Source organism: Pseudophryne corroboree, unplaced genomic scaffold (assembly GCF_028390025.1).
Source record: "Pseudophryne corroboree isolate aPseCor3 unplaced genomic scaffold, aPseCor3.hap2 scaffold_792, whole genome shotgun sequence".
NCBI classification, from domain to species: Eukaryota; Metazoa; Chordata; class Amphibia; order Anura; family Myobatrachidae; genus Pseudophryne; species Pseudophryne corroboree.
Genome location: NW_026970371.1, coordinates 229,613 through 253,947, shown reverse-complemented (window position 1 = coordinate 253,947; position 24,335 = coordinate 229,613). Strand labels below are relative to the sequence as shown.

The 24,335-nt window shown below is 49.2% G+C and overlaps 16 non-coding genes and 2 pseudogenes across 16 annotated transcripts; all 18 read right to left on the bottom strand.

The window, feature by feature from the left end:
* Positions 1–769: 769 nt before the first annotated feature.
* Positions 770–948, bottom strand: LOC135041115 (U1 spliceosomal RNA; annotated as a pseudogene).
* A 4,489-nt stretch (positions 949–5,437) lies between these two features.
* On the bottom strand, positions 5,438–5,600 carry LOC135041155 (U1 spliceosomal RNA). Its single transcript, XR_010234873.1, has one exon. It is a non-coding gene; the product is annotated as a U1 spliceosomal RNA (small nuclear RNA).
* A 152-nt stretch (positions 5,601–5,752) lies between these two features.
* LOC135041134 (U1 spliceosomal RNA) lies at positions 5,753–5,917 on the bottom strand. Its single transcript, XR_010234854.1, has one exon. It is a non-coding gene; the product is annotated as a U1 spliceosomal RNA (small nuclear RNA).
* A 674-nt stretch (positions 5,918–6,591) lies between these two features.
* Positions 6,592–6,752, bottom strand: LOC135041165 (U1 spliceosomal RNA). The gene has a single exon (XR_010234883.1). It is a non-coding gene; the product is annotated as a U1 spliceosomal RNA (small nuclear RNA).
* A 152-nt stretch (positions 6,753–6,904) lies between these two features.
* On the bottom strand, positions 6,905–7,068 carry LOC135041120 (U1 spliceosomal RNA). The gene has a single exon (XR_010234840.1). It is a non-coding gene; the product is annotated as a U1 spliceosomal RNA (small nuclear RNA).
* A 674-nt stretch (positions 7,069–7,742) lies between these two features.
* On the bottom strand, positions 7,743–7,905 carry LOC135041150 (U1 spliceosomal RNA). Its single transcript, XR_010234868.1, has one exon. It is a non-coding gene; the product is annotated as a U1 spliceosomal RNA (small nuclear RNA).
* Positions 7,906–8,057: 152 nt separating this feature from the next.
* LOC135041128 (U1 spliceosomal RNA) lies at positions 8,058–8,221 on the bottom strand. Its single transcript, XR_010234848.1, has one exon. It is a non-coding gene; the product is annotated as a U1 spliceosomal RNA (small nuclear RNA).
* A 674-nt stretch (positions 8,222–8,895) lies between these two features.
* On the bottom strand, positions 8,896–9,058 carry LOC135041143 (U1 spliceosomal RNA). The gene has a single exon (XR_010234861.1). It is a non-coding gene; the product is annotated as a U1 spliceosomal RNA (small nuclear RNA).
* A 152-nt stretch (positions 9,059–9,210) lies between these two features.
* LOC135041146 (U1 spliceosomal RNA) lies at positions 9,211–9,375 on the bottom strand. Its single transcript, XR_010234864.1, has one exon. It is a non-coding gene; the product is annotated as a U1 spliceosomal RNA (small nuclear RNA).
* Positions 9,376–10,046: 671 nt separating this feature from the next.
* On the bottom strand, positions 10,047–10,209 carry LOC135041159 (U1 spliceosomal RNA). Its single transcript, XR_010234877.1, has one exon. It is a non-coding gene; the product is annotated as a U1 spliceosomal RNA (small nuclear RNA).
* Positions 10,210–10,361: 152 nt separating this feature from the next.
* On the bottom strand, positions 10,362–10,525 carry LOC135041117 (U1 spliceosomal RNA). Its single transcript, XR_010234837.1, has one exon. It is a non-coding gene; the product is annotated as a U1 spliceosomal RNA (small nuclear RNA).
* A 671-nt stretch (positions 10,526–11,196) lies between these two features.
* LOC135041141 (U1 spliceosomal RNA) lies at positions 11,197–11,359 on the bottom strand. Its single transcript, XR_010234859.1, has one exon. It is a non-coding gene; the product is annotated as a U1 spliceosomal RNA (small nuclear RNA).
* Positions 11,360–11,511: 152 nt separating this feature from the next.
* LOC135041156 (U1 spliceosomal RNA) lies at positions 11,512–11,677 on the bottom strand. Its single transcript, XR_010234874.1, has one exon. It is a non-coding gene; the product is annotated as a U1 spliceosomal RNA (small nuclear RNA).
* A 972-nt stretch (positions 11,678–12,649) lies between these two features.
* Positions 12,650–12,813, bottom strand: LOC135041124 (U1 spliceosomal RNA). The gene has a single exon (XR_010234844.1). It is a non-coding gene; the product is annotated as a U1 spliceosomal RNA (small nuclear RNA).
* Positions 12,814–13,487: 674 nt separating this feature from the next.
* Positions 13,488–13,650, bottom strand: LOC135041114 (U1 spliceosomal RNA). Its single transcript, XR_010234836.1, has one exon. It is a non-coding gene; the product is annotated as a U1 spliceosomal RNA (small nuclear RNA).
* Positions 13,651–13,802: 152 nt separating this feature from the next.
* On the bottom strand, positions 13,803–13,966 carry LOC135041123 (U1 spliceosomal RNA). Its single transcript, XR_010234843.1, has one exon. It is a non-coding gene; the product is annotated as a U1 spliceosomal RNA (small nuclear RNA).
* Positions 13,967–14,658: 692 nt separating this feature from the next.
* On the bottom strand, positions 14,659–14,800 carry LOC135041137 (U1 spliceosomal RNA; annotated as a pseudogene).
* A 152-nt stretch (positions 14,801–14,952) lies between these two features.
* Positions 14,953–15,116, bottom strand: LOC135041149 (U1 spliceosomal RNA). Its single transcript, XR_010234867.1, has one exon. It is a non-coding gene; the product is annotated as a U1 spliceosomal RNA (small nuclear RNA).
* Positions 15,117–24,335: the final 9,219 nt, after the last annotated feature.

Below are 24,335 nucleotides of genomic sequence, written 5' to 3'. Positions count from 1 at the left end.
AGCAGAGGATAGTTTCAATCTGCCTACCTCTGGGTTATGGATTATGGACCCAGCACTTCCATTACAGTACTCTGCTGCACATGTAAGTGCAAAAGATCCTGAAGCACTCACTCATCATGGGAAAGTACCAATGTGTTTCTTCATTGGTTGATGGAAGAAACATCTTACAAAAACTCTCCACATTATTGACTTTTTAATATGTTTCTAGGAATCGTTCTAGATGAATGCTTATTAGCCTTTGTCAGTATGGACTTTTGCAAAGTGTTGCTGTGGCGCAATCAGTTAGTGTGTAAGGCTATTAACCAAAAGGTTGGTGGTTCAATCCCACCCAGGGACTTAATTGACCTTGTTATCAGATTTTGGTGATCTTTAAGTAGACAAGTCAAAATTTCAAACCCCCTGTTATGGTGTAGGGTACCTGGCCTTCTCTGATGTAATCAGAGTTAGATTTGATTCAGTGAATTTATAAAAACAGCTAGGAAGCACAATTTAGCAGTGGGTTGCAGAGAAAAAGAAATATGCTGGCAGAAAAATCCAATTGAGTGATTAAACAGCTCTTCATTTTCTGGCTTTATTTTATGCTAACAAATTTGTGCTCTGAAAAGTGTCCACAAAGCCAAGTATCTGATTAACACCTTTGTAGGGATGGTTTTTCACCTATTATTAAATTAAACTTGCTTCATTGGAAAGGCAGCAAGTGATGTCATCCAAGCAGTGGGTCAAAGTTGGCTTCAAACCTCGTCTGCTTATGAAAAGAGAAAAGGGGTATGCAGGGCATGGCGGCCTTTTGCGGTGCTTGGATGACCCCTAGTTCGCATTAAATAATGCAGTCGAGTTTCCCACATTTGGGGAAATCACAGGGGTCAGCATACCCAGAATGCAATGAATGAACCGCTCCCTGGGAGAACAGTCTTCATGACCATGGTATCTCCTATGCAAAATAAGTATGATTTGGGATAGGGCTGGGGAGGGCCTCTGCTCAGGCACATCTCTGTCAAGTAAAGGAGATTCAACTGAGGCAGCACAAGGGAACTCTCATCTGGGGACAACAACTGCAGGGAGAACACATATTTTCAGATGAACATGGGAGGGCAGAAGGCTGCCTAATACTGAAGCACCCCCAAACAACAAACCAAATGCAACAACTAGTGCAAGCATTCCTGGGGGAAGGCCTGCAGCAGATGGATTTGCATATGGCGATGTCATCCAAGCAGTGGGTCAAAGTTGGCTTCAACCCTCGTCTGCATATGAAAAGAGAAAAGGGGCGTGCAGGGCATGGCGGCCTTTTGCGGCACTTGGATGACCCCTAGTTCACATTTCTTGCAGCAGCTGGGCACTGTAACAGCTCCAGAGCTGCTCTGTATGGCAAGTAAAAGGGTGTGGGCCCTGCAGCACTACCTGTAGTTCGCATTGTGCGAGACCCCTAGTTCGCATTAAACACCCCCACCCTCCTTCGGTGTGGGGCTCATGTTGGCCATGCCCCAGCCCCTGAAGCATTCACGCTGATTTCTTGCAGCAGCTGGGCACTGTAACAGCTCAAGAGCTGCTCTGTAAGGCAAGTAAAAGGGTGTGGGCCCTGCAGCACTACCTGTAGTTTGCATTGTGCTTTGGAAGGCACAAAGTAAGCAGACGGGAGGAGAAGTCAGGATAGTGCACAAGGGTATAGACGGGAGGGGCTCAAGAAAAAAGAAGTGGAAACAGACAGCAAACTAGGCTTCCAATGCACAATGCAAACTACAGGTAGTGCTGCAGGGCCCACACCCTTTTACTTGCCTTACAGAGCAGCTCTGGAGCTGTTTAATCACTCAATTGGATTTTTCTGCCAGCATAATTTTTCTCTTACGTCCTAGAGGATGCTGGGGACTCCGTAAGGACCATGGGGGATAGACGGGCTCCGCAGGAGACATGGGCACTTTAAGAAAGACTTTAGATCTGGGTGTGCACTGGCTCCTCCCTCTATGCCCCTCCTCCAGACCTCAGTTTACTACTGTGCCCAGAGGAGACTGGGTGCTTTTCAGGGAGCTCTCCTGAGTTTCCTGACAGAAAGTATATTTGTTAGATTTTTTTATTTTCAGGGAGCCTGCTGGCAACAGACTCTCTGCATCGAGGGGCGGAGGGGAGAGATGCACACCTACTTCTGTGAGTTGATAGGCTCTGCTTCTTAGGCTACTGTACAGCATTAGCTCCAGAGGGATCGGTACGCAGGTCTCACCCTCGCCGTCCGTCCCAGCGCCGCGCCGCCGTCCCCCTCGCAGAGCCGGAAGATAGAAGCCGGGTGAGTATGAGAAGAAAAGAAGACTTCAGAGGCGGCGGAAGACTTCATGATCTTCACTGAGGTAACGCACAGCAGTAAAGCTGTGCTCCATTGCTCCCATACACCTCTCACACGGCAGTCAGTGTAAGGGTGAAGGGCGCAGGGGGGACGCCCTGGGCAGCAATATAGACCTCTCTTTGGCAAATTAAATATATATGCAGCTAGGCACTGTATATATATATATATAAGAGCCCCCGCCATTTTTTTACTATATTTGAGCGGGACAGAAGCCCGTCGCTGAGGGGGTGGGGCTTCTCCCTCAGCACTCACCAGCGCCATTTTCTCCACGGCACCGCTGAGGGGAAGCTCCACGGACTCTCCCCTGCTTATACCACGGTAGAAAGAGGGTCTTAAAGAAGAGGGGGGCACATAATTAGGCGCATATATATATGGAAATACAGCGCTACTGGGTAAACATAAAATTATTGTGTTTTTTTCCTGGGTCATATAGCGCTGGGGTGTGTGCTGGCATACTCTCTCTCTCTGTCTCTCCAAAGGGCCTTGTTGGGGAACTGTCCTCAGATAAGAGGATTCCCTGAGTGTATGGTGTGTCGGTACACGTGTGTCGACATGTCTGAGGTAGAAGGCTCTCCTAGAGAGGAGCAGGAGCAAATTAATGTGGTGTCTCCATCGACAACGCCGACACCTGACTGGATGGATATGTGGAATGTTTTAAGTGCTAATGTAAACTTATTACACAAGAGATTAGACAAAGCTGAAGCTAGGGAACAGTCAGGGAGTCAACCCATGCCTGTCCCTATGTCGCAGGGACCTTCGGGTCTCAAAAGCGCCCACTATCCCAAATAGTTGACACAGATACCGACACGGATTCTGACTCCAGTGTCGACTACTATGATGCAAAGTTACAGCCAAAATTGGCTAAATGTATTCGATATATGATTATTGCACTAAAAGATGTTTTGCACATCACAGAGTCCCCTGTCCCTGACACGAGGGTACACATGTATAAGGGAAAGAAACCTGAGATAACCTTTCCCCCCTCACATGAGTTGAACGAATTATGTGAAAAAGCTTGGGAATCTCCAGACAAAAAGCTGCAGATTCCCAAAAGGATTCTTATGGCGTATCCTTTCCCGCCAATGGACAGGATACGGTGGGAATCCTCCCCTAGGGTGGATAAAGCATTGACACGCTTATCCAAAAAGGTAGCGCTGCCATCCCAGGATACGGCTACCATCAGGGACCCTGCTGACCGCAAGCAGGAGGTTACCCTAAAGTCCATTTACACACATTCTGGTACCTTACTCAGACCGGCAATTGCGTCGGCCGGGGTTGTAGCGCGGTGGCAGCATTTACAGATACCTTATCAGCAGAGATTGAGACCCTAGATAAGGATGCTATGTTATTGACCATAGGGCATATAAAAGATGCTGTCCTATATATGAGAGATGCTCAAAGTGACATTAGTCTACTGGGTTCTAGAATAAACGCTATGTCGATTTCTGCTAGATGAGTCCTATGGACCCGGCAATGGACAGGTAATGCCGACTCAAAAAGGCATATGGAGGTTTTACCTTACAGGGGTGAGGAATTGTTTGGGGAAGGTCTCTCGGACCTAGTCTCCACAGCTACAGCTGGTAAATCAAATTTTTTGCCTTATATTCCCTCACAGCCTAAGAAAGCACCACATTATCAAATGCAGTCCTTTCGATCACAGAGAAACAAGAAAGTACGAGGTGCGTCGTTTCTTGCCAGAGGTAAGGGCAGAGGGAAGAAGCTGCACAACACAGCTAGTTCCCAGGAACAGAAGTCCTCCCCGGCCTCTACAAAATCCACTGCATGACGCTGGGGCTCCGCTAAAGGAGTCCGCCCAGTTGGGGGCACGTCTTCGAGTTTTCAGCCACATCTGGGTTCATTCGCAGGTGGATCCCTAGGCAATAGAAATTGTTTCTCAGGGTTACAAGCTGAAATTCGAAGAGGTGCCTCCTCGCCGGTTTTTCAAATCGGCCCTACCATCTTCTCCCCAGGAAAGGGAGATAGTGTTAAATGCAATTCACAAATTGTATCTTCAACAGGTGGTGGTCAAGGTTCCCCTGCTTCAACAAGGAAAGGGAAATTATTCGACCCTGTTTGTAGTCCCAAAACCGGACGGTTTGGTCAGACCCATATTAAATTTAAAATCCCTGAACCTATACTTGAAAAGGTTCAAGTTCAAGATGGAATCGCTAAGAGCGGTCATCGCCAGCCTAGAAGGGGGGGATTTTATGATATCTCTGGACATAAAGGATGCATACCTTCATGTACTCATTTATCCACCTCATCAGGCGTACCTAAGATTTGCGGTACAGTATTGTCATTACCAATTTCAGACGTTGCCGTTTGGTCTCTCCAGAATTTTCTCCAAGAATTTTCACCAAGGTAATGACGGAAATTATGGTGCTCCTGCGAAAGCAAGGTGTCACAATTATCCCGTACTTGAACGATCTCCTCATAAAAGCGAGATCAAGAGAGCAGTTGCTGAACAGCGTATAACTTTCACTGAAGGTGTTACAGCAACACGGCTGGATTCTCAATATCCCGAAGTCGCAGTTGGTTCCTACGACTCGTCTGACTTTGCTTGGGCATTATTCTGGATACGGACCAGAAAAGGGTTTATCTTCCGATAGAAAAGGCCCAGGAACTCATGACTCTGGTCAGGAACCTATTGAAACCAAAACAGGTGTCAGTGCATCACTGCACTCGAGTCCTGGGAATGATGGTGGCATCATACGAGGCCATTCCCTTCGGCAGGTTCTATGCGAGGATCTTGCCAGGTGAGATACTATGATCACGTAGGTGCTTCTCCCCTAGTTCGCATTAAACACCTCCACCCTCCTTCGGTGTGGGGCTCATGTTGGCTATGTCCCAGCCCCTGAAGCATTCAAGCTGATTTCTTGCAGCAGCTGGCCACTGTAACAGCTCCAGAGCTGCTCTGTAAGGCAAGTAAAAGGGTGTGGGCCCTGCAGCACTACCTGTAGTTTGCATTGTGCATTGGAAGGCACAAAGTAAGCAGACGGGAGGAGAAGTCAGGATAGTGCACAAGGGTATAGAAGGGAGCGGCTGAAGAAAAGAGAAGTGGAAACAGACAGCAAACTAGGCTGGAGAGAGACCTGAGACAAAGAGATCTGAATTATACGAGAGCCGACCAGGGGAAACACAAATTATGCAGTCAAGTTTCCCACATTTGGGGAAATCGCAGGAGCAGCACACCCAGAGTACAATGGGTGAGCCTTGCCCTGGGAGAAGCACCTTCATGATCATAGTATCTCACCTGGCAGGTAAGTAGGAGTTGGGCTAGAGCTGGGGAGGGTCGCTGCTCGGGTACCCCCCTGTAAAGTGAAGGAGATCCAACTGAGGCAGCACAAGGGAACTCTCGAAAGAAGAACAAGGCTAAAGGAAAATCTGAGACAAAGAAATCTGACTTTTACCAGAGCTGACCAGAAGAAATCACAAACACAGGCCTCCCACTACCACAAATAATGCAGTCAAGTTTCCCACATTTGGGGAAATCACAGGGGTCAGCATACCCAAAATGCAATGAATAAACCTCACCCTGGGAGAAAAATCTTCATGACCATGGTATCTCCTATGCAAAATAAGTATGATTTGGAATAGGGCTGGGGAGGGCCGCTGCTCATGCACATCTCTGTCAAGTAAAGGAGATTTAACTGAGGCAACACAAGGGAACTCTCATCTGGGGACAACAACTGCAGGGAGAACATATATTTTCAGATGAACATGGGAGGGCAGAAGGCTGCCTAATACTGAAGCACCCCCAAACAACAAACCAAATGCAACAACTAGTGCAAGCATTCCTGGGGGAAGGCCTGCCGCAGATGGATTTGCATATGGTGATGTCATCCAAGCAGTGGGTCAAAGTTGGCTTCAACCCTCGTCTGCATATGAAAAGAGAAAAGGGGCGTGCAGGGCATGGTGGCCTTTTGCGGCGCTTGGCTGACCCCTAGTTTGCATTAAACACCTCCACCCTCCTTTGGTGTGGGGCTCATGTTGGCTATGCCCCAGCCCCTGAAGCATTCAAGCTGATTTCTTGCAGCAGCTGGGCACTGTAACAGCTCCAGAGCTGCTCTGTAAGGCAAGTAAAAGGGTGTGGGCCCTGCAGCACTACCTGTAGTTCGCATTGTGCGTTGGAAGGCACAAAGTAAGCAGACAGGAGGAGAAGTCAGGATAGTGCGCAAGGGCATAGAAGGGAGCGGCTCAAGAAAAGAGAAGTGGAAACAGACAGCAAACTAGGCTGGAGAGAGACCTGAGACAAAGAGATCTGAATTATACGAGAGCCGACCAGGGGAAACACAAATTATGCAGTCAAGTTTCCCACATTTGGGGAAATCGCAGGAGCAGCACACCCAGAGCAATGGGTGAGCCTTGCCCTGGGAGAAGCACCTTCATGATCATAGTATCTCACCTGGCAGGTAAGTAGGAGTTGGGCTAGAGCTGGGGAGGGTCACTGCTCGGGTACCCCCCTGTAAAGTGAAGGAGATCCAACTGAGGCAGCACAAGGGAACTCTCGAAAGAAGAACAAGGCTAGAGGAAAATCTGAGACAAAGAAATCTGACTTTTACCAGAGCTGACCAGAGGAAAGCACAAACACAGTCCCCCACTACCACAAATAATGCAGTCAAGTTTCCCACATTTGGGGAAATCACAGGGGTCAGCATACCCAAAATGCAATGAATGAACCTCACCCTGGGAGAACAATCTTCATGACCATGGTATCTCCTATGCAAAATAAGTATGATTTGGAATAGGGCTGGGGAGGGCCGCTGCTCATGCACATCTCTGTCAAGTAAAGGAGATTCAACTGAGGCAGCACAAGGGAACTCTCATCTGGGGACAACCACTGCAGGGAGAACACATATTTTCAGATGAACATGGGAGGGCAGAAGGCTGCCTAATACTGAAGCACCCCCAAACAACAAACCAAATGCAACAACTAGTGCAAGCATTCCTGGGGGAAGTTCTGCAGAAGACGGATTTGCATACGGTGATGTCATCCAAGCAGTGGGTCAAAGTTGGCTTCAACCCTCATCTGCATATGAAAAGAGAAAAGGGGCGTGCAGGGCATGGCGGCCTTTTGCGGTGCTTGGATGACCCCTAGTTCGCATTAAACACCTCCACCCTCCTTTGGTGTGGGGCTCATGTTGGCCATGCCCCATCCCCTGAAGCATTCAAGCAGATTTCTTGCAGCAGCTGGGCACTGTAACAGCTCCAGAGCTGCTCTGTAAGGCAAGTAAAAGGGTGTGGGCCCTGCAGCACTACCTGTAGTTTGCATTGTGCATTGGAAGGCACAAAGTAAGCAGACGGGAGGAGAAGTCAGGATAGTGCACAAGGGTATAAAAGGGAGCGGCTGAAGAAAAGAGAAGTGGAAACAGACAGCAAACTAGGCTGGAGAGAGACCTGAGACAAAGAGATCTGAATTATACGAGAGCCGACCAGGGGAAACACAAATTATGCAGTCAAGTTTCCCACATTTGGGGAAATCGCAGGGGCAGCACACCCAGAGTGCAATGGGTGAGCCTTGCCCTGGGAGAAGCACCATCATGATCATAGTATCTCACCTGGCAGGTAAGTAGGAGTTGGGCTAGAGCTGGGGAGGGTCTCTGCTCGGGCACCCCCCTGTCAAGTGAAGGAGATCCAACTGAGGCAGCACAAGGGAACTCTCAAAAGAAGAACAAGGCTAGAGGAAGATCTGAAACAAAGAAATCTGACTTTTACCAGAGCTGACCAGAGGAAAACACAAACACAGTCCCCCACTACCACAAATAAAGCAGTCGAGTTTCCCACATTTGGGGAAATCACAGGGGTCAGCATACCCAGAATGCAATGAATGAACCTCACCCTGGGAGAATAATCTTCATGACCATGGTATCTCCTATGCAAAATAAGTATGATTTGGGATAGAGCTGGGGTGGGCCGCTGCTCAGGCACATCTCTGTCAAGTTAAGGAGATTCAACTGAGGCAGCACAAGGGAACTCTCATCTGGGGACAACAACTGCAGGGAGAACACATATTTTCAGATGAACATGGGAGGGCAGAAGGCTGCCTAATACTGAAGCACCCCCAAACAACAAACCAAATGCAACAACTAGTACAAGCATTCCTGGGGGAAGTTCTGCAGAAGACGGAATTGCATACGGTGATGTCATCCAAGCAGTGGGCCAAAGTTGGCTGGAACCCTCATCTGCATATGAAAAGAGAAAAGGGGTATGCAGGGCATGGCGGCCTTTTGCGGCGCTTGGATGACCCTTAGTTCGCATTAAACACCCCCACCCTCCTTCGGTGTGGGGCTCATGTTGGCCATGCCCCATCCCCTGAAGCATTCAAGCTGATTTCTTGCAGCAGCTTGGCACTGTAACAGCTCCAGAGCTGTTCTGTTAGGCAAGTAAAAGGGTGTGGGCCCTGCAGCACTACCTGTAGTTTGCATTGCGCATTGGAAGGCACAAAGTAAGCAGACAGGAGGAGAAGTCAGGATAGTGCACAAGGGTATAAAAGGGAGCGGCTCAAGAAAAGAGAAGTTGAAACAGACAGCAAACTAGGCTGGAGAGAGACCTGAGACAAAGAGATCTGAATTATACGAGACCTGACCAGGGGAAACACAAATTATGCAGTCAAGTTTCCCACATTTGGGGAAATCGCAGGGGCAGCACACCCAGAGTGCAATGGGTGAGCCTTGCCCTGGGAGAAGCACCTTCATGATCATAGTATCTCACCTGGCAGGTAAGTAGGAGTTGGGCTAGAGCTGGGGAGGGTCGCTGCTCGGGCACCCCCCTGTCAAGTGAAGGAGATCCAACTGAGGCAGCACAAGGAAACTCTCGAAAGAAGAACAAGGCTAGAGGAAGATCTGAGACAAAGAAATTTGACTTTTACCAGAGCTGACCAGAGGAAAACACAAACACAGTCCCCCACTACCAACAAATAAAGCAGTCGCGTTTCCCACATTTGGGGAAATCACAGGGGTCAGCATACCCAGAATGCAATGAATGAACCTCACCCTGGGAGAGTAATCTTCATGACCATGGTATCTCCTATGCAAAATAAGTATGATTTGGGATAGGGCTGGGGAGGGCCGCTGCTCATGCACATCTCTGTCAAGTAAAGGAGATTCAACTGAGACAGCACAAGGGAACTCTCATCTGGGGACAACAACTGCAGGGAGAACACATATTTTCAGATGAACATGGGAGGGCAGAAGGCTGCCTAATACTGAAGCACCCCCAAACAACAAACCAAATGCAACAACTAGTGCAAGCATTCCTGGGGTAAGTTCTGCAGAAGACGGATTTGCATACGGTGATGTCATCCAAGCAGTGGGTCAAAGTTGGCTTCAACCCTCATCTGCATATGAAAAGAGAAAAGGGGCGTGCAGGGCATGGCGGCCTTTTGCGGTGCTTGGATGACCCCTAGTTCGCATTAAACACCCCCACCCTCCTTTGGTGTGGGGCTCATGTTGGCCATGCCCCATCCCCTGAAGCATTCAAGCTGATTTATTGCAGCAGCTGGGCACTGTAACAGCTCCAGAGCTGCTCTGAACGGCAAGTAAAAGGGTGTGGGCCCTGCAGCACTACCTGTAGTTTGCATTGTGCATTGGAAGGCACAAAGTAAGCAGACGGGAGAAGTCAGGATAGTGCGCAAGGGCATAGAAGGGAGCGGCTCAAGAAAAGAGAAGTTGAAACAGACAGCAAACTAGGCTGGAGAGAGACCTGAGACAAAGAGATCTGAATTATACGAGAGCCGACCAGGGGAAACACAAATTATGCAGTCAAGTTTCCCACATTTGGGGAAATCGCAGGAGCAGCACACCCAGAGTGCAATGGGTGAGCCTTGCCCTGGGAGAAGCACCTTCCTGATTATAGTATCTCACCTGGCAGGTAAGTAGGAGTTGGGCTAGAGCTTGGGAGGGTCGCTGCTCGGGCACCCCCCTGTCAAGTGAAGGAGATCCAACTGAGGCAGCACAAGGAAACTCTCGAAAGAAGAACAAGGCTAGAGGAAGATCTGAGACAAAGAAATCTGACTTTTACCAGAGCTGACCAGAGGAAAGCACAAACACAGTCCCCCACTACCACAAATAATGCAGTCGAGTTTCCCAAATTTGGGGAAATCACAGGGGTCAGCATACCCAGAATGCAATGAATGAACCTCACCCTGGGAGAACAATCTTCATGACCATGGTATCTCCTATGCAAAATAAGTATGATTTGGGATAGGGCTGGGGAGGGCCGCTGCTCAGGCACATCTCTGTCAAGTAAAGGAGATTCAACTGAGGCAGCACAAGGGAACTCTCATCTGGGGACAACAACTGCAGGGAGAACACATATTTTCAGATGAACATGGGAGGACAGAAGGCTGCCTAATACTGAAGCACCCCCAAACAACAAACCAAATGCAACAACTAGTAAAAGCATTCCTGGGTGAAGGTCTGCAGAAGACGGATTTGCATACGGTGATGTCATCCAAGCAGTGGGCCAAAGTTGGCTGGAACCCTCATCTGCATATGAAAAGAGAAAAGGGTTATGCAGGGCATGGCGGCCTTTTGCGGCGCTTGGATGACCCCTAGTTCGCATTAAACACCTCCACCCTCCTTCGGTGTGGGGCTCATGTTGGCTATGCCCCAGCCCCTGAAGCATTCAAGCTGATTTCTTGCAGCAGCTGGGCACTGTAACAGCTCCAGAGCTGCTCTGTAAGGCAACTAAAAGGGTGTGGGCCCTGCAGCACTACCTGTAGTTCGCATTGTGCGTAGGAAGGCACAAAGTAAGCAGACGGGAGAAGTCAGGATAGTGCGCAAGGGCATAGAAGGGAGCGGCTCAAGAAAAGAGAAGTGGAAACAGACAGCAAACTAGGCTGGAGAGAGACCTGAGACAAAGAGATCTGAATTATACGAGAGCCGACCAGGGGAAACACAAATTATGCAGTCAAGTTTCCCACATTTGGGGAAATCGCAGGGGCAGCACACCCAGAGTGCAATGGGTGAGCCTTGCCCTGGGAGAAGCACCTTCATGATCATAGTATCTCACCTGGCAGGTAAGTAGGAGTTGGGCAAGAGCTGGGGAGGGTCGCTGCTCGGGCACCCCCCTGTCAAGTGAAGGAGATCCAACTGAGGCAGCACAAAGGAACTCTCGAAAGAAGAACAAGGCTAGAGGAAGATCTGAGACAAAGAAATCTGACTTTTACCAGAGCTGACCAGAAGAAAGCACAAACACAGTCCCCCCACTACCAACAAATAAAGCAGTCGCGTTTCCCACATTTGGGGAAATCACAGGGGTCAGCATACCCAGAATGCAATAAATGAACCTCACCCTGGGAGAGTAATCTTCATGACCATGGTATCTCCTATGCAAAATAAGTATGATTTGGGATAGGGCTGGGGAGGGCCGCTGCTCATGCACATCTCTGTCAAGTAAAGGAGATTCAACTGAGGCAGCACAAGGGAACTCTCATCTGGGGACAACCACTGCAGGGAGAACACATATTTTCAGATGAACATGGGAGGGCAGAAGGCTGCCTAATACTGAAGCACCCCCAAACAACAAACCAAATGCAACAACTAGTGCAAGCATTCCTGGGGGAAGGCCTGCAGCAGATGGATTTGCATACGGTGATGTCATCCAAGCAGTGGGTCAAAGTTGGCTTCAACCCTCGTCTGCATATGAAAAGAGAAAAGGGGCGTGCAGGGCATGGCGGCCTTTTGCGACGCTTGGATGACCCCTAGTTCGCATTAAACACCTCCACCCTCCTTCGGTGTGGGGCTCATGTTGGCTATGCCCCAGCCCCTGAAGCATTCAAGCTGATTTCTTGCAGCAGCTGGGCACTGTAACAGCTCCAGAGCTGCTCTGTACGGCAAGTAAAAGGGTGTGGGCCCTGCAGCACTACCTGTAGTTTGCATTGTGCATTGGAAGGCACAAAGAAAGCAGACAGGAGGAGAAGTCAGGATAGTGCACAAGGGTATAAAAGGGAGGGGCTCATGAAAAAAGAAGTGGAAACAGACAGCAAATTAGGCTGGAGAGAGACCTGAGACAAAGAGATCTGAATTATACGAGAGCCGACCAGGGGAAACACAAATTATGCAGTCAAGCTTCCCACATTTGGGGAAATCAGAGTGCAATGGGTGAGCCTTGCCCTGGGAGAAGCACCTTCATGATCATAGTATCTCACCTGGCAGGTAAGTAGGAGTTGGGCTAGAGCTGGGGAGGGTCGCTGCTCGGGCACCCCCCTGTCAAGTGAAAGAGATCCAACTGAGGCAGCACAAGGGAACGCTCGAAAGAAGAACAAGGCTAGAGGAAGATCTGAGACAAATAAATCTGACTTTTACCAGAGCTGACCAGAGGAAAGCACAAACACAGTCCCCCACTACCACAAATAATGCAGTCAAGTTTCCCACATTTGGGGAAATCACAGGGGTCAGCATACCCAGAATACAATGAATGAACCTCACCCTGGGAGAACAATCTTCATGACCATGGTATCTCCTATGCAAAATAAGTATGATTTGGGATAGGGCTGGGGAGGGCCGCTGCTCAGGCACATCTCTGTCAAGTAAAGGAGATTCAACTGAGGCAGCACAAGGGAACTCTCATCTGGGGACAACAACTGCAGGGAGAACACATATTTTCAGATGAACATGGGAGGGCAGAAGGCTGCTTAATACTGAAGCACCCCCAAACAACAAACCAAATGCAACAACTAGTGCAAGCATTCCTGGGGGAAGGCCTGCAGCAGATGGATTTGCATACGGTGATGTCATCCAAGCAGTGGGTCAAAGTTGGCTTCAACCCTCGTCTGCATATGAAAAGAGAAAAGGGGCGTGCAGGGCATGGCGGCCTTTTGCGGCGCTTGGATGACCCCTAGTTCACATTAAACACCTCCACCCTCCTTCGGTGTGGGGCTCATGTTGGCTATGCCCCAGCCCCTGAAGCATTCAAGCTGATTTCTTGCAGCAGCTGGGCACTGTAACAGCTCCAGAGCTGCTCTGTACGGCAAGTAAAAGGGTGTGGGCCCTGCAGCACTACCTGTAGTTTGCATTGTGCATTGGAAGGCACAAAGTAAGCAGACAGGAGGAGAAGTCAGGATAGTGCACAAGGGTATAAAAGGGAGGGGCTCATGAAAAAAGAAGTGGAAACAGACAGCAAACTAGGCTGGAGAGAGACCTGAGACAAAGAGATCTGAATTATACGAGAGCTGACCAGGGGAAACACAAATTATGCAGTCAAGCTTCCCACATTTGGGGAAATCGCAGGGGCACCACACCCAGAGTGCAATGGGTGAGCCTTGCCCTGGGAGAAGCACCTTCATGATCAAAGTATCTCACCTGGCAGGTAAGTAGGAGTTGGGCTAGAGCTGAGGAGGGTCGCTGCTCTGGCACCCCCCTGTCAAGTGAAAGAGATCCAACTGAGGCAGCACAAGGGAACTCTCGAAAGAAGAACAAGGCTAGAGGAAGATCTGAGACAAATAAATCTGACTTTTACCAGAGCTGTCCAGAGGAAAGCACAAACACAGTCCCCCACTACCACAAATAATGCAGTCGAGTTTCCCACATTTGGGGAAATCACAGGGGTCAGCATACCCAGAATGCAATGAATGAACCTCACCCTGGGAGAACAATCTTCATGACCATGGTATCGCCTATGCAAAATAAGTATGATTTTGGATAGGGCTGGGGAGGGCCGCTGCTCAGGCACATCTCTGTCAAGTAAAGGAGATTCAACTGAGGCAGCACAAGGGAACTCTCATCTGGGGACAACAACTGCAGGGAGAACACATATTTCCAGATAAACATGGGAGGGCAGAAGGCTGCCTAATACTGAAGCACCCCCAAACAACAAACCAAATGCAACAACTAGTACAAGCATTCCTGGGGGAAGGCCTGCAGCAGATGGATTTGCATATGGTGATGTCATCCAAGCAGTGGGTCAAAGTTGGCTTCAACCCTCGTCTGCATATGAAAAGAGAAAAGGGGCGTGCAGGGCATGGCGGCCTTTTGCGGCGCTTGGATGACCCCTAGTTCGCATTAAACACCTCCACCCTCCTTCGGTGTGGGGCTCATGTTGGCTATGCCCCAGCCCCTGAAGCATTCAAGCTGATTTCTTGCAGCAGCTGGGCACTGTAACAGCTCCAGAGCTGCTCTGAACGGCAAGTAAAAGGGTGTGGGCCCTGCAGCACTACCTGTAGTTTGCATTGTGCATTGGAAGGCACAAAGTAAGCAGACGGGAGAAGTCAGGATAGTGCGCAAGGGCATAGAAGGGAGAGGCTCAAGAAAAGAGAAGTTGAAACAGACAGCAAACTAGGCTGGAGAGAGACCTGAGACAAAGAGATCTGAATTATATGAGAGCCGACCAGGGGAAACACAAATTATGCAGTCAAGTTTCCCACATTTGGGGAAATCGCAGGAGCAGCACACCCAGAGTGCAATGGGTGAGCCTTGCCCTGGGAGAAGCACCTACATGATCATAGTATCTCACCTGCCAGGTAAGTAGAAGTTGGGCTAGAGCTGGGGAGGGTCGCTGCTCGGGTACCCCCCTGTCAAGTGAAGGAGATCCATCTGAGGCAGCACAAGGGAACTCTCGAAAGAAGAACAAGGCTAGAGGAAGATCTGAGACAAATAAATCTGACTTTTACCAGAGCTGACCAGAGGAAAGCACAAACACAGTCCCCCACTACCACAAATAATGCAGTCGAGTTTCCCACATTTGGGGAAATCACAGGGGTCAGCATACCCAGAATGCAATGAATGAACCTCACCCTGGGAGAACAATCTTCATGACCATGGTATCTCCTATGCAAAATAAGTATGATTTGGGATAGGGCTGGGGAGGGCCGCTGCTCAGGCACATCTCTGTCAAGTAAAGGAGATTCAACTGAGGCAGCACAAGGGAAATATCATCTGGGGACAACAACTGCAGGGAGAACACAAATTTTCAGATGAACATGGGAGGGCAGAAGGCTGCCTAATAATGAAGCACCCCCAAACAACAAACCAAATGCAACAACTAGTGCAAGCATTCCTGGGGGAAGGCCTGCAGCAGATGGATTTGCATACGGTGATGTCATCCAAGCAGTGGGTCAAACAACAAACCAAATGCAACAACTAGTGCAAGCATTCCTGGGGGAAGGCCTGCAGCAGATGGATTTGCATACGGTGATGTCATCCAAGCAGTGGGTCAAAGTTGGCTTCAACCCTCGTCTGCATATGAAAAGAGAAAAGGGGCGTGCAGGGCATGGCGGCCTTTTGCGGTGCTTGGATGACCCCTAGTTCGCATTAAACACCTCCACCCTCCTTCGGTGTGGGGCTCATGTTGGCTATGCCCCAGCCCCTGAAGCATTCAAGCTGATTTCTTGCAGCAGCTGGGCACTGTAACAGCTCCAGAGCTGCTCTGTACGGCAAGTAAAAGGGTGTGGGCCCTGCAGCACTACCTGTAGTTTGCATTGTGCATTGGAAGGCACAAAGTAAGCAGGCAAGGTCCAGAGAACAGTTAGAGGTCGGAGTAGCACTATCTCAAGTAGTACTACGACAGCACGGATGGATTCTAAATATTCCAAAATCGCAGCTGATTCCGACGACACGTCTGCTGTTCCTAGGGATGATTCTGGACACAGTACAGAAAAAGGTGTTTCTCCCGGAGGAGAAAGCCAAGGAGTTATCCGACATAGTCAGGAACCTCCTAAGACCAGGCCAAGTGTCAGTACAATGCACAATGGTCCTGGGAAAGATGGTGGCTTCTTACGAAGCGATTCCATTCGGCAGATTCCATGCAAGAACTTTTCAGTGGGATCTGCTGGACAAATGGTCCGGATCGCATCTTCAAATGCATCAGCGGATAACCCTGTCTCCAAGGACAAGGATGTCTCTCCTGTGGTGGTCCCTCCTAGAGGGCCGCAGATTCGGCATTCAGGATTGGGTCCTGGTGACCACGGATGCCAGCCTGAGAGGCTGGGGAGCAGTCACACAGGGAAGAAATTTCCTGGGCTTGTGGTCAAGCATGGAAACGTCACTTCACATAAATATCCTGGAACTAAGGGCCATTTACAATGCCCTAAGTCAGGCAAGACCTCTGCTTCAGGGTCAGCCGGTGTTGATCCAGTCGGACAACATCACGGCAGTCGCCCACGTAAACAGACAGGGCGGCACAAGAAGCAGGAGGGCAATGATGGAAGTGGCAAGGATTCTTCGCTGGGCGGAGAATCATGTGATAGCACTGTCAGCAGTGTTCATTCCGGGAGTGGACAACTGGGAAGCAGACTTCCTCAGCAGACACGATCTTCACCCGGGGGAGTGGGGACTTCACCCAGAAGTCTTCCACATGATTGTGAACCGTTGGGAAAAACCAAAGGGTGGACATGATGGCGTCCCGCCTCAACAAAAAGCTGGACAGATATTGCGCCAGGTCAAGGGACCCTCAGGCAATAGCTGTGGACTCTCTGGTAACACCGTGGGTGTACCAGTCAGTGTATGTGTTCCCTCCTCTTCCTCTCATACCAAAAGTACTGAGAATCATAAGAAGGAGAGGAGTAAAGACTATACTCGTGGCTCCGGATTGGCCAAGAAGGACTTGGTACCCGGAAATTCAAGAGATGCTCACGGAAGACCCGTGGCCTCTACCTCTAAGAAAGGACCTGCTCCAGCAGGGACCATGTCTGTTCCAAGACTTACCGCGGCTGCGTTTGACGGCATGGCGGTTGAACGCCGGATCCTGAAGGAAAAAGGCATTCCGGATGAAGTCATCCCTACCCTGATCAAAGCCAGGAAGGATGTAACCATACAACATTATCACCGTATTTGGCGTAAATATGTTGCGTGGTGCGAGGCCAGGAAGGCCCCTACAGAGGAATTTCAACTGGGTCGTTTCCTGCATTTCCTGCAAACAGGACTGTCTATGGGCCTCAAATTAGGGTCCATTAAGGTTCAAATTTCGGCCCTGTCAATATTCTTCCAAAAAGAACTGGCTTCTGTTCCTGAAGTTCAGACGTTTGTCAAGGGAGTACTGCATATACAGCCTCCTTTTGTGCCTCCAGTGGCACCTTGGGATCTCAATGTAGTTTTGGGATTCCTAAAATCACATTGGTTTGAACCACTCACCACTGTGGACTTAAAATATCTCACATGGAAAGTGGTAATGCTGTTAGCCCTGGCTTCAGCCAGGCGTGTCTCAGAATTGACCAAAACAAAAAACTGCAACAAACGAGCGCCTAATCATCAAAATAAAAAGTGAAAACCAATACGTGTTTCATAGAATTAAATAATCACAATTTTATGTTCCTGATAGTCTGCGCTTGCCGGAATACTATGTGTAGTATTGTGGTGATAGCATAGAAAAAGAACAAACGGCTGCGCTGAATATCAGGAACGAAACATGATGTACAGAGAGCCAACGTAAAAAATAACAATGTTTATTAATAAAACATATAAAAAGATTAATTGTCAAATAACCGGTGAAAAATATATACAAATATATATAAGAACAGTCACTAGACGTGAGCTAGTGGTATATTGTAATGACTCAGCTTATTGGGGTGAAAAGTTCAGTGATTCACTTGTTAGATAGTTGATAAATACCAGGTGTGTTGGTAGGATCCTAATGAATAAAAAAGTCCCTCAGTTGAAATTGATATTCAATACCTTTCCAAAATGGGCTGGTAAGAGCCGAGCGTCCTCGGCTTCAATGTCCTGCAATGCCCATATACGCTGTGCAGCGGAAAGGAATGGACCGTCTCTCTCACAACCCGGTCGTGGCGGCGTGTGCGCTGAAGCCGCTGATGTCGGATGCTGTAGAAGGAGGGTGCAGCGGGGACCAAGGAACACCTGGAAGATTTCACCTGAGCTGAGTGTGGATAGGGGCGGGTCCTGACGCGTTTCGTCACGTTCACGTGACTTTCTCAAAGGTAGAATGTTCTTATATATATTTATATATATTTTTCACCGGTTATTTGACAATTAATCTTTTTATATGTTTTATTAATAAACATTGTTATTTTTTACGTTGGCTCTCTGTACATCGTGTCTCAGAATTGGCGGCTTTATCCTATAAAAGCCCTTACCTAATTTTTCATATGTGGTGCCTGCGGCTACTAGGGACTTGGAGGATTCCAAGTTGCTGGACGTAGTCAGGGCCCTGAAAATATATGTTTCCAGGACGGCTGGAGTCAGAAAATCTGATTCGCTGTTTATCCTGTATGCACCCAGCAAGCTGGGTGCTCCTGCTTCTAAGCAGACGATTGCTCGTTGGATTTGTAGTACAATTCAGCTTGCACATTCTGTGGCAGGCCTGCCACAGCCAAAATCTGTAAAAGCCCATTCCACACGGAAAGTGGGCTCATCTTGGGCGGCTGCCCGAGGGGTCTCGGCTTTACAACTTTGCCGAGCAGCTACTTGGTCAGGGGAAAACATGTTTGCTAAATTCTACAAATTTGATACCCTGGCTGAGGAGGACCTGGAGTTCTCTCATTCGGTGCTGCAGAGTCATCCGCACTCTCCCACCCGGTTGGGAGCTTTGGTATAATCCCCATGGTCCTTTCGGAGTCCCCAGCATCCACTAGGACGTTAGAGAAAATAAGAATTTACTTACCGATAATTCTATTTCTCATAGTCCATAGTGGATGCTGGGCGCCCATCCCAAGTGCGGATTGTCTGCATTACTTGTACATAGTTATTGTTACAAAAATCGGGTTATTGTTGTTGTGAGCCATCTTTTCAGAGGCTCCTTCTGTTATCATGCTGTTAACTGGGTTCAGATCACAAGTTGTACGGTGTGATTGGTGTGGCTGGTATGAGTCTTACCCGGGATTCAAAATCCTTCCTTATTGTGTACGCTCGTCCGGGCACAGTATCCTAACTGAGGCTTGGAGGAGGGTCATAGGGGGAGGAGCCAGTGCACACCAGCTAGTCCTAAAGCTTTTACTTTGTGCCCAGTCTCCTGCGGAGCCGCTATTCCCCATGGTCCTTTCGGAGTCCCCAGCATCCACTACGGACTATGAGAAATAGAATTATCGGTAAGTAAATTCTTATTTTCTGGACTGTGTCCAGGATCATCCTTAGGAATAGAAGACGTGTCGTCGGAATCAGCTGCGATTTTGGAATATTAAGAATCCAACCGTGCTGCCGCAACACTACTTGAGATAGTGCTACCCCGACTACCAACTGTTCCCTGGATCTTGCCCTTATCCGGAGATCGTCCAAGTAAGGGATAATTAAAACTCCCTTCCTTCGAAGGAGTATCATCATTTCGGCCATTACTTTGGTAAAGACCCGGGGTGCCGTGGACAAACCAAACGGCAGCGTCTGAAACTGATAGTGACAGTTCTGTACCACAAACCTGAGGTACCCTTGGTGAGAAGGGTAATTTGGGACATGGAGATAAGCATCCTTGATGTCCAGAGACACCATATAATCCCCTTCTTCCCGGTTTGCCATCACCGCTCTGAGTGACTCCATCTTGAATTTGAACCTTTGTATGTAAGTGTTCAAGGATTTCAGATTTAAATTAGGTCTCACCGAGCCGTCCGGCTTCGGTACCACAAACAGCGTGGAATAATACCCCTTTCCCTGTTGTAGGAGGGGTACCTTGATTATCACCTGCTGGGAATACAGCTTGTGAATGGCTTCCCATACCGCCTCCCTGTCGGAGGGAGACGTCGGTAAAGCAGACTTTAGGAAAACGGCGAAGGGGAGACGTCTCGAATTCCAATTTGTACCCCTGAGATACCACCTGAAGGATCCAGGGGTCCACCTGTGAGTGAGCCCACTGCACGCTGAAATTTATGAGACGGGCCCCCACCGTTTCTGTTCCTGGGAACTGGCTGTTTGCTGCAGCCTTTTTCCTCTCCCTCTGCCACGGGGCAGAAATGAGGAGCCTTTTGCCCGCTTGCCCTTATGGGGCCCAAAGGACTGCGCCTGATAATACGGCGTCTTCTTATGTTGAGAGGCTACCTGGGGTAAAAATGTGGATTTCCCAGCCGTTGCCGTGGCCACCAGGTCTGTTAGACCTACCCCAAATAACTCCTCCCTTTTATAAGGCGATACTTCCATATGCCTTTTGGAATCAGCATCACCTGACCACTGTCTTGTCCATAACCCTCTTCTGGCAGAAATGGACAGCGCACTTACTCTTGATGCCAGTCGGCAAATATCCCTCTGTGCATCACGCATATATAGAAAGCATCTTTTAAATGCTCTATAGTCAGTAATATACTGTCCCTATCTAGGGTATCAATATTGTCAGTCAGGGAATCCGACCAAGCCACCCCAGCACTGCACATCCAGGCTGAGGCGATTGCTGGTCGCAGTATCACACCCGTGTGAGTGTATATACATTTTAGGATATTTTACTGCTTTCTGTCAGCAGGTTCCTTAAGGGCGGCCATATCCGGGGACGGTAGTGCCACCTGTTTAGACAAGCGTGTGAGCGCTTTATTCACCCTAGGGGGTGTTTCCCAATGTGCCCTATCCTCTGGCGGGAAGGGGTATGATGCTAATAACTTTTTAGGAATTAACAGTTTTTATCGGGGGAAACCCACGCATCATCACACACTTCATTTAATTCCTCAGATGCAGGAAAAACTACAGGCAGTTTTTTCTCACCCAACATAATACCCTTTTTAGTGGTACTGGTATTATCAGAAATGTGTAAAAACATTTTCCATAGCCTCAATCATGTAACGTGTGGCCCTACTGGAAGTCACATTCGTCTCTTAATCGTCGACACTGGAATCAGTATCCGTGTCGGCGTCTGTATCTGCCATCTGCGGTAACGGGCGTTATAGAGCCCCTGATGGCTTTTGAGACACCTGGACAGGCACAGGCTGAGTAGCCGGCTGTCTCATGTCATCAATCTTTTGTAAAGAGCTGACACTGTCACGTAATTCCTTCCATAAGCTCAGCCACTCAGGTGTCGACTCCCTAGGGGGTGACAACTCCATTACAGGCAATTGCTCCGCCTCCACACCATTTTCCTCCTCATACATGTCGACACAATCGTACCGACACACACACACACAGGGAATGCTCTGATAGAGGACAGGACCCCACTAGCCCTTTGGGGAGACAGAGGGAGAGTATGCCAGCACACACCAGAGCGCTATATATATATATATATATACAGGGATAACCTTATATAAGTGTTTTTCAACTTATAGCTGCTGTATTGTTATACTACGCCTAATTAGTGCCCCCCTCTCTTTTTTAACCCCTTTCTGTAGTGTAGTAACTGCAGGGGAGAGCCAGGGAGTTTCCCTCCAACGGAGCTGTGAGAGAAAATGGCGCCAGTGTGCTGAGGAGATAGGCTCCGCCCCCTTCTCGGCGGCCTTTTCTCCCGTTTTTCTGTGGAATCTGCCAGGGGTTAAAATTCATCCATATAGCCCTGGGGGCTATATGTGATGTATTTTCGCCAGCCAAGGTGTTTCTATTGCTGCTCAGGGTGCCCCCCCCTAGCGCCCTGCACCCTCAGTGACCGAAGTGTGAAGTGTGCTGAGGAGCAATGGCGCACAGCTGCAGTGCTGTGCGCTACCTTGGTGAAGACAGGATGTCTTCTGCCGCCGATTTTCCGGACCTCTTCTTGCTTCTGGCTCTGTAAGGGGGCCGGCGGCGCGGCTCTGGGACCGAGCTCCGAGGCTGGGCCTGTGTTTGGTCCCTCTGGAGCTAATGGTGTCCAGTAGCCTAAGAAGCCCAATCCACTCTGCACGCAGGTGAGTTCGCTTCTTCTCCCCTTAGTCCCTCGATGCAGTGAGCCTGTTGCCAGCAGGTCTCACTGAAAATAAAAAACCTAAAACTAAACTTTCACTAAGAAGCTCAGGAGAGCCCCTAGTGTGCACCCTTATCGGCCGGGCACAAAAATCTAACTGAGGCTTGGAGGATTGTCATAGGGGGAGGAGCCAGTGCACACCAGGTAGTCCTAAAGCTTTACTTTTGTGCCCAGTATCCTGCGGAGCCGCTAATCCCCATGGTCCTTACGGAGTTCCCAGCATCCACTAGGACGTCAGAGAAACACTGATAGAGTACATTATATTTATGAATTAATTGCTTCCAGATTCTGCAGCAGCATCATCAGCACCACCAGTGTTACTCACAGTCACTTCACACTGACTGCTGCACAACACATCACTTAATTTCCGGGCCGCCCGCCACCTGGTGAAGAGACATGGGAGATGAAGGACCAGCAGTGCCACGTTGAGCGGAAGTATTGTGAATTAGTTACCCACACACTCCTTGTGACACCTGCTCCCCGTCTGCCCTCCCACCCGCCGCCTGCCGTCCGGAACCCGCACTGACAAGTAAGTCTCAGCAGAATGTGTCTGCCAGCAGCTCCCAGTCCCTCCTAGAGGAACACTGCCAGTGGTGTGGCGGCCGCGGCACACTAGGACTGAGAGACCGCAGCAGGAGGAAAGCACAGGTGGGCGGGAGGAGAGCATGGGCGGACATCACCACGTCACATTGCAAGGTGACGCCAGTCCCCCCAGTGAGGCCGCCGACGAATGCACTCAGCATAGTATTAGCAGCAGGCAGAGGGGGGTCGGGTGCAGCGGTGGTGGGAGGTACGGAAATGAGCTGCAGGCTAGGCTCCACCGATCACACAGTCAGCGATCACTGTGCTACAGCAAGCGTGGCGTGCAGCGGTGCTGAACATTAGGGAGTGCCTGTGCGCACCAGGCACCCCCTGTACGCACGCCTATGCGCTACCACCCCCCATATGCCACACTACATCACTATGCTACAGCCCTCCCATATGCTGCACTTCATAATTACACTATACCCCCCATACAACATACTACATCACCACACTACACTACTCACAATAAAATTAAAACATCCCAGTTCCTCATTCTTAATGAGCTCACGTGAGTTCTCTCCCCAACGGAGCTCCAGACCAAGTAACAATGAAGACACCAGCAGCGTGTAGGGGGCAGGCCTGGTCCACTTGTCAGGAGAGAGCAGTCACAGGAGGGTAAGAAGGGGGCGGGGCCTAGTCCTACAGACGGGAGAGAGCACAGACAGGAGAGAGCAAGGTACAGGGGTAGAAGGGGACGGAGCCTATTCTTACAGGCTTTCAAAATTCGACTTTAAAATTCGACATTTGACAAATTCGACTTTTCTGCAATGGTACAAATGCGGCAATTCGACAAAAGTATATTCAATTGAAGTTTGTAAATTCGACAACAGTGCTTTTAAACAGTAAATTCGTCATTTTCAATCCGCCACACTTTGCTGGCGGAATCTAATAAAAAAAATTTAAAAACATGTTTTTTTTTTGCAGTTTTTTTTTTTTGGTAATAGCATATCTATTTATATTAGAAGGGATTAGGTACTTGGTTTGTCTTTTTTGGAGGCACAAGTATTATTTATATATTTTTTAAAATATTATTTATTTTTTAAATGGAATGTGAAAAACCCGAAAAAAAAATTGCGTGGGTCCCCCCTCCAAAGCATAACCAGCCTCGGGCTCTTCGAGCCGGTCCTGGTTCTAAAAATCCGGGGGAAAAACGGACAGGGGATCCCCCGTATTTTTAAAACCAGCACCGGGCTCTGCGCCTGGTGCTGGTGCAAAAAATACGGGGGACAAAAAGAGTAGGGGTCCCCCGTATTTTTTACACCAGCATCGGGCTCCACTAGCTGGACAGATAATGCCACAGCCGGGGGTCACTTTTATACAGTGCCCTGCGGCCGTGGCATTAAATATCCAACTAGTCACCCCTGGCCGGGGTACCCTGGGGGAGTGGGGACCCCTTCAATCAAGGGGTCCCCCCCCCCAGCCACCTAAGGGCCAGGGGTGAAGCCCGAGGCTGTCCCCCCCATCCAAGGGCTGCGGATGGGAGGCTGATAGCCTTGAGAAAATTTAAAGAATATTGTTTTTTCTAGTAGTACTACAAGTCCCAGCAAGCCTCCCCCGCAAGCTGGTACTTGGAGAACCACAAGTACCAGCATGCAGGAGAAAAACGGGCCCGCTGGTACCTGTAGTTCTACTGGGGAAAAAATACCCAAATAAAAACAGGACACAGACACCGTGAAAGTATAACTTTATTTCC